The sequence below is a fragment of the Bactrocera dorsalis genome, chromosome 2 (genome assembly GCF_023373825.1).
Source record: "Bactrocera dorsalis isolate Fly_Bdor chromosome 2, ASM2337382v1, whole genome shotgun sequence".
NCBI lineage: Eukaryota > Metazoa > Arthropoda > Insecta > Diptera > Tephritidae > Bactrocera > Bactrocera dorsalis.
This window is the reverse complement of record NC_064304.1, coordinates 92,000,939-92,009,616: the sequence shown is the minus strand read 5'-3', so window position 1 is coordinate 92,009,616 and position 8,678 is coordinate 92,000,939.

Sequence of the window (8,678 nt, the reverse complement as noted above, 5' to 3'; positions counted from 1 at the left end):
ATACAGTCTCTAACATCAAAATCGCAAAATGACTGTAAACTAGTGTTACTGGACCACCCTCGTACATTTATAATTAACACTTTTTCTGGAATTTAGCTCACCGCATTCCAGAACATGCAGCAACTACAATTGTTTCACTTTTATCTACAATTTTAAAATAACATTTGCGTTGTTACCTACATGCTTACTCATCAACAAGACGCTTATCAAGCCATAGAGCAATAGCAGCAAATGCCACACCTCGCGTGCCACATCACGGTGCGCGCACAATTGCAAGAAAATGTTGAAAAACTCTCGGCCCAACATGAAATCGAAATGTGTGTCATTCGTGTCGGCGGCACAAGTATGCGCGGCGGCAAAGATAAACTCATCATTGGTAATAACAGCTGCAGAGGCGCGTTCCAGTCCAACTCCATCACCGCCCAAACGTCCAGCAATCACACACACATCAGTTGCCTGCGCCAAGGTGTCACTGCGACGGCTATGCGCGCGCATTTCTACTGCATATGTTGCTGTACAACAACCATTGATGGCAGATGGAAGACATTTTTACACAAAAACAACGGGCGCACCAGATGGAAAATCAGTAAGGAGCACAACAGCTGCAATAGCAACATTTAAGCGGCTGACAAATGTTCGACGCCGTTTATCATCCAAGTGTCTGTTTTAATTAAATTGCAATTAATTTTTAATAATATTTAATTTACAACACAAATAATAGCCGCCAAGAAAAAGCGACGGCGCGGTAGCAAATCAAAGCAGAATATCAATATTTTTTGCTTTTTTTTCAAATTATTTTATACGTTTTTGTTTTTGTAACCAAAAATACTGTAACTAATAACCGCACACGCAACAGGTGGCCTACGCGTTGCCGCCCAGCTTGTTACACAGCGAAACATTTGTATTTGGCTCACTCATCTGAAGCTCAAGCGCGCGCGCGCCTTATGTGCCGCCTATCAATAATTGGCTTTAACATAATCACTTTCAATTAAAACATCAACTTTTGCTAAGAAAGCTCTCAAAGCCGTTGCGAAACGCGGCCAGAGGAAATAACGCTACAACAGTTTGAACGCGCACGCTTCACAACGAAATGGAAAGCGGACTTGCGCGATTTACTTTCGTTGCGGCATCTGGTAATGTGAGTGCACAGGAAAGCTCACGCCGGACGCTTGCTCAAGCACAGCACCGGCACGTTGGTTGTAGTTGAGCAGGAAAAGCAAGACTAAAGTTTAGTGGAACACTTGAGCTGGGTGGCCACGGTCACCGGCTAATTATGTTGTTCGACAATGGAAAATATATGGCTCAGCTTGTGCTTTGTTGTTGCTTGCGTGCGAGCGCTGTTGCTGACGATGCTGGAGATCATGTTGCAAAAAACAACATCAGTGACGTATTTGCAGTTAATTTTTTTTTTTTATGCAATTGCACAGGGTAATCGGGTTTTGTTGAATGGGAGTATGTGCCGTCAATGTTGCAAAGTTACATCTACCTCTAGACAAAAGTAGAGCAGATCATGTGGAAGTTGCGATAAGCAACCCGTATGAAAGCCTGCAAGGGTGGACGACTTATTTAGTTGTAGGTTGCTTTGAGAATATCGAGCGGGTTTTTGTGTTCCTTTTCCAGCGCGATTATAGATTGCTCAAGAAATAAATAAAAGACCAAGGCTAAAAATACTTCGTCTTGAAGATCTAGAGAAATAGGAATTCCATAGAACCTGATGAAATGGAATCTCCTGAGTATTTTCTGCTCACTTGCTGATCATTTTTTGGTACTGAGCTCAAATTTGAACGGAACTTTAATTTATGAGAAATAATACTACTCAAATAAAAAATATACTTTGACAACTTTTTCGATAAGTCGCGATCATAGCAAGCAAATATAATGTTTCAAATTGATGTGATTTTTGTTTTTTTTCTTTTTCTATATCAACTTATTATATTTAATATCTACACTTATTACCCAAAATATTGCATAAGTACTTTTATTATTTTAACGAACGTGATATCACATTTCCTTGTTTTACAACACGCTCCCAAAAATAATACTGACATTGAATAAATTTGCACGTAATCTTATCAACAAGTTTAAACGAGCGAGAACGAAGTTGACATTAATGCTTAAAGCATTCGACCATAATATTAGCAATCTGAGTTTAAGATAAATGATTTTGCGCAAGATAATGGCCCACAAAATCTTGTTCCTATGTATAAGTATACCCCAGGTACGGAAAGTATATTTGATAACCAAAAAAGTAACTCTGCCGCTGTCCAAGTTAGAGTGTTTGTCTACTGGTTACCCAAAGGTCACTTCAGATAATATTAATTATGGAAAATAGGGGAAGTTAATAATAATACAATTTTCTTTTGAAGGACTGAGATCTTCAAAGGAGTTTCGCCATTACCTCACAATGTGAACTTCTAATTCTCTAACTTACAACAAGATAGCTACAAGAACCATGTTCAGCTGAACCGAAATCAGCACTAATTTGATTCACTAGATAAACTCCCTTGATCGCTGTTGGGATTGAAAAATGAAGAACTGATAATCTGAATCTTTCTGCAGTATACCTTATTCCTGAAAATGGATCCTCTGGGTAATCAATAAAAGCAAGTTCTTTCAAGCGACTCAGTTGAAAGAAATATTGAAGAGACGCAAGTGATCCAGATTTCCAAAAAGAAGTCGTCGCAACGAAAAGTTTTGATACAAAACATGATGCGGCATACAACGCTACGAAATTTAATACATCTGAATAAACGTCAGAAAAAGGAGAGAAGCTGATATGGAAAATTGTTTCCAAGAAACTCGCGTTACTTTCTTTAGAAACTTTCAAGGAAAAAAGAAGAAAACGACGCGTCTGAACTTAATTTTAGAAAATCAAAAAAACATTTTTCGAATTAAATATTTGAGTGTGAACTGAACCTTATCATTCACGAAGTCGCCAGTGTATTAATTAGTCTTCTCATGGGATGGTTGCAACAAAAACAATTTTAATAACGTGCAAATTTGTTGCAATTAAAATCATTAAAAAACGCATATTTCCATGTTTCAACTTTGCGTTAAGTATTTTGATTATCTCCTGTACAACTTTGTGGCAGCAACGAAATGTCAACATTGCAGCGCAAAGTGAATGTCCACAAGTTTACCGAAGACACGAACAGTCTTGTATCCCCTTGGCAATGCAGAATCGAATGAATCAAGCACAAGCGCTTCTTGTCTTGCCGCGGTGTCTTCAGCAATGGATGCTGATCAGTGAATGTGAAGTTGTAATCTCATATTCACAAGATGTAGTCAGTGATTTGCAGCGAATAATTGTTGGTATTGTTGTTACACGTATTGTGAATGTGAACTTGACCGTGAAAGTTGTTGGCAACGGGTTGTCTGTTTGTCTGTTCGACCGACTGAATGGTTGGCACACGCCGATCGTGCTCGGGCGAATAAAAAATCACAAAGAGAAGGAGTGAGAGTGGGGGAGAGAGAGGTGAAGAACTGCGACATGTGCGGCATGCGAGCGTTCAACTAGTGGAATGGTAAATATGACGTCAAAAGGTATTATAAGTACAAAAACAAGAAATGCTTGGACGAGCTATGTACTTACTTAGCAATGATCTCTTAAAACTTTTTAGACAGGAAGTGAACAGTTTCATTGCATTACTGAGCCACTTAATTATGTGGTTGGTTCAGTTAATTATAGAATATTTTATGCGCTTAATTCAATAAGGATGGGTAAACACCAATTGGGTAATGCTGGGAAAGGAAAACATACTTGACTTTATTACAGCGAAAAAGGTTGACAAATGTCAACAACAAAATGCGATTAAAATAAATTGGAGTTTTCTCTTCTAAGTGCCAAGCAATTATTAAGTATGTATATAAAATTAGTTTATTACATTAATTGTTAGCTTTCACTAAGTTGAAGTTTTACTTGCAAATCAAGCAAAAGCGAATAAGTCAATAAAATCAAATAAAAGAATATATAAGAGTTAAGAGAAAGATATAATTAAAACAAATACCTGTACTTGGATGGATTTTTTCTTTTGTAAGATTGAAGAAATAATATTTCATTGAAGATACGTATAAAACTCTGAGCCGCATATTTGCAACGGTTATAAAAAGTAAATGCATATTGTGACTCCATTGAGTAGAACGCCATCGCCAAAACACGCCGACAAATGTCACGAAAATGACACAGCTACTCAATGAGCAACTGCCCACCGCTAAACTACAGTAGCTACGTGTTAGTTCTAAGATTCTGGTGTCCAGATGGGCAAATGAAGCGAAATCTAATGAAGCAAATAAGGCAAACACCTTCAATGGGGCATGCAAGGCCAAATTTTATGCGAGTCATGCCATTGTAACAAGATTAAGCGGTGGTACACGCAAAAAAATCACTACGGAGTGATATTTCGACAAATATTTAGGCTCACAGAGTTCTGGTTTTCCGTCTGGGTACACATGTCTCGAACTGTTGAATATTGGAGAGCTTCGTTTTGCTTGTGACATGGAAATCTTTCGCTCAAAATCCTATTCGAACATCAACTTCTACATTAATGTTCATACATCAAGTTCTCTTCTCTACATTCAATATTGTCCAATACTCAGTGTCATCCTTTTTGGTTTTTCAATTATAGCTTCACTTTTTCCTCGACGCATGACAACTGAAGAACTAACTGTCTCTTTTCTAGTTTAACGAGAAAAAAAGAATAGCAAGCATAGAGGACGAAAACTTAACCCCGAGCAAAGACGTATTAAATAGTGCGATAGTCTTAAAGTCAGTTATTCATGACTGCATAACATTCTCATGACATTGGCTAACATCGTTTGCGAACTGCAACCTCAAGCTATGCGAGGAGCGTGGTTTGAAACTTGACTAAACATTTAGCCCTCACTTTTGGGGACTGACGATTTTTCATCCGGCAGTCAAACAAAAGAAATCAGCTTGCGAAATTATACTTTTAAATAAAACTCTTACAATATTAAGAATTTTCAGTATGTTGGAATTCAGTTGTATTATCAATTCTTTTCTCGCAATGTTGGCCATTAATGACGTGCCTGTATTGGCCAATAACGAAGTGGCTGTCAGTCAGCAATAAATGTTGCTGGTTGCCATAAATTGCTCGTTGGGCGACACTTCTTTGAAAATGTTTGCTAGCACAAATGGACAATGGCACAGACAAATAATGTATGGAATTTACAATTCTTAAATATGTGTATATAATTCTTAGTTATGTGATATGTGTATGGTTGGTTGCATGTAAATTGAAGACATGCAATAAAATCGATTGCAATTCTTAGCCATCCACAAAAAAAAACTGCGATACAAGAAGGTTGTGCCTGGTCTTCGCTTTAACGATCGGTTAATAAAACAGCTATTTAAAAAAAGAAACGCTTGTATGCATACGTATGGACACGAAATAACAATAAAAACATTAACTTCGGTTGCAATGAAACTAATATACCCTTCACATATTCCATAAAAGAAGTTTATTTTGATCGGCCAGTTTGTATGGTAGCTATATGCTATAGTGGCCCGATCTGAACTATTTCTTTGGAGATTGTACCGTTGCTTTCGAAAAAATCTATGCCGAATTTCATTAACATATGCCAAGTACCAAAATCTGCCATAAAGAACATGATTTTGAACAAACGAGCAGACAGACCTGATTAAATCGACTCTGCTCATCATGGTGGTCATTTATACACCTTCGTGTAATTTCTGGCTATTCAGCAAATTCACATGACCACTCCGAGGACATCGTTTCCACTCAATTGAGGATGTAAAAGCTGAATCAAAGAAGGCTCTGATGGCCATCACGACGAGGATTTTTCCAAGTGCTATGATGACTGGGAAATTCGTTGGCATAAGTGTATTGCAGCTTTAGGGGATTACTTTGATGGAGATGAAATGGACTCACCTGATCATGCTGGTCATTTATATAAATATTTTATTTTGCCACTGAAGTTTCTTTCGTTGTTGCAAACTTTGCGACAATAACCTGTTCAGGGTATAAAATCGTTAAAAATATATGTTAAACGGAAATTTCGCAAAAGAATTTTCGTAAAAAAGTGACGGGAACTGACTTAGAGGGGTCAATTGTGCTGCCACATTTCATAAATAAAATACGAGCTCTAAAACACAGAATTAAGTTAGTTACTCTTTAAATGGTTGTTATTTGATATGGAAAAAGTGTTGCACCCGAAACTTTATTTTTAATTCTCTAATTTTTATTTTCGATTATTTTTTATTATTTTTTATATTTCTATTTTATTTTTTAAATGTTTAATTTGTATTCTAATATTTATTTTTTATTTATTCTTTTTATAATAATTTATATTTTTAATTTTTAGTTGATACTTCCATTACAAATTTTAATTAATTGCTTTTTATTTTCTCTTATAATTTATTTTTGTAATTTTTCATATTTCTTTTTTTTCATAAATTTTTAAAATTATTTCTTTAGTTTCTGGTTTATTATATTTTTTATATTTTACAAATTTATTTCTTTATTAACATTTATCTTTAGTTTATTTTTTAATATTTATGTAACTGGTTAAATAATTTATTACTTTGTTTCGCTTAATTAGTATTTTTATTCTTATTTTTTTTATTTCATGTTTCATTTATATCTTTAGCTGTGTTTATATAACTTAATCTTGATTTAGTATATTCACAGAGAAATAGTAAACTGCATTCTCGAAGAGGGCATAATTTTTAAATGCAATCGTTTCAAGTGCTCAAGAATTATGCACAGAATATTAAATGCTCAATAATAAATAGAGAATTGAAATGGAGCCTTGAGGTGAATAATTCAAAAACAGTGCTTTAAAATAATCAAATAAATAAATAAAAAATAATATAAATAAAAATATAAGAGATTTGTCGAAAATATAGTGGAAAGTAGCAACATCATTAAAGTTGGCACAAAATCACATTATACTTAAGAATATTTATTTCCATTAAAACTTATTGCATTGGAATACTATATGTAAATATAATAGTATAGTCAATTGAAGATTCTCATGTTAAATTTTTTTATTTTTTCAACCGATAGTTTTCGTCTATTCGTGTTTTGGAACTAGAAGTAAAACTACTACGAAAAGCTAGTGAATTTTATGATTATTTTTCAATGCATTGGCGTTCGATAGCTTGTTGAGAAGCAACCTTTTTGGAGACTTTAATATACATACTTGTATATATATAGTATATAGTATATAGTATATGTATTAATATTCGAAAATATTTGGAATGGTTTTAAAAGGTGTGATGTTTTCAATGCCTTAGGGCAATTGATGACATTTATTTATTTCTTTTAAATTAAAAATAATATTATATATCAATAATTCTAAATGATAATATTTGTAGGAACTGAGAATGAAAGCAAAAACTCTAAACAATTCGATATGCCAGCGGATGCTTATCATGTTCGAATGCATGCTAGAGAAAGTTATGGGCGATTTCGTTTAATTTCAGCAGACAGTGAAAACATAAACCTATGTATTTATAATGCAGTAATAAAAAAATAATCAATATTACATACGAATAAAATAACTTCTAATTAGATGTGATGAATTTATCAAATTTCTTCCCGGTTTCAATTTATTCAATTCTTGAAAAATTACTATATAACAAAAACAAAAAAAAAACTAGTTTAATTAAAACTGGAAAGAAACAAAATACGAAATTGTATGATTATCACAAGAACAAAGAATAAACTTGATTATGCCTAAACTCAAAAGTTAGTTGCTGGAATTTATGCGGTGTCATAGGCAACAACAACATATCATCTGCTCACATCATCTCACACTTTTTATACAAAAATGCCAAATATTGCGAAACACTATATTTTAATGAGATCAAAGATGAATACAACACTGGTACAGTAAGTTAATTATAGATTCATTTAAAATATGTGAGGCACAGAAACTAGGTTATAAAATAAAGTAAACAAATGAATTAGAAACAAACTTTTAAGTTCGTTAGAATTCAGGACAAAGGTAGATAAGTTGTAAATTGCTTCCGAAATACGGAAAGAGGCAATAAATATAGGAAAAAACTTAGAAAGTGAGGTATAAAGGCAGTTTGGCATTTGAATTATGTGCATATTTTAGACTGTTGATAATGGTGCGTTCTACCTAAAAGTTGGGTTTAATTTCAAAGATAATTTCTTCTTAAGGACCAAGTACAAATATATAATTTTTCAAGCTTTGAACCGGCTTTTTTAATAACTGTACTACGCAAACTTAATTAGGCATACAAATGTAAATGCAGAATTCAACACAACTTCTTACGTATAAGTTCAGAGTACCTACAAATAAGGTACTACTAAGACCGCACGAAACGTTATCGAGATAATTATTATTATCTATCTAGGTAATTGTGACTAAAAACATACCTTGAACTAATTAAAGAATTCCAGATTCAGGAGAGCTAATATACACACCAGGTAACTAATAAATATCAAAACATCAATAAACTCTCATACGAGTATTGAAGAGTAAAAGAATAAAAAGAGGTCTCCTACAAATTTCTTCGATTTCAATAAAGCAATCAGCTATTTGTTACAATCTTACAAGAAATACGTAAGCTCTCTCTCTTTTTCAGAGTTTTTACTTCCTCTTATACTCTTTAGTAATACGAGTATCTGCCGAAGCTACCCATTCAGAAACTCATCGTCGCGAAAATA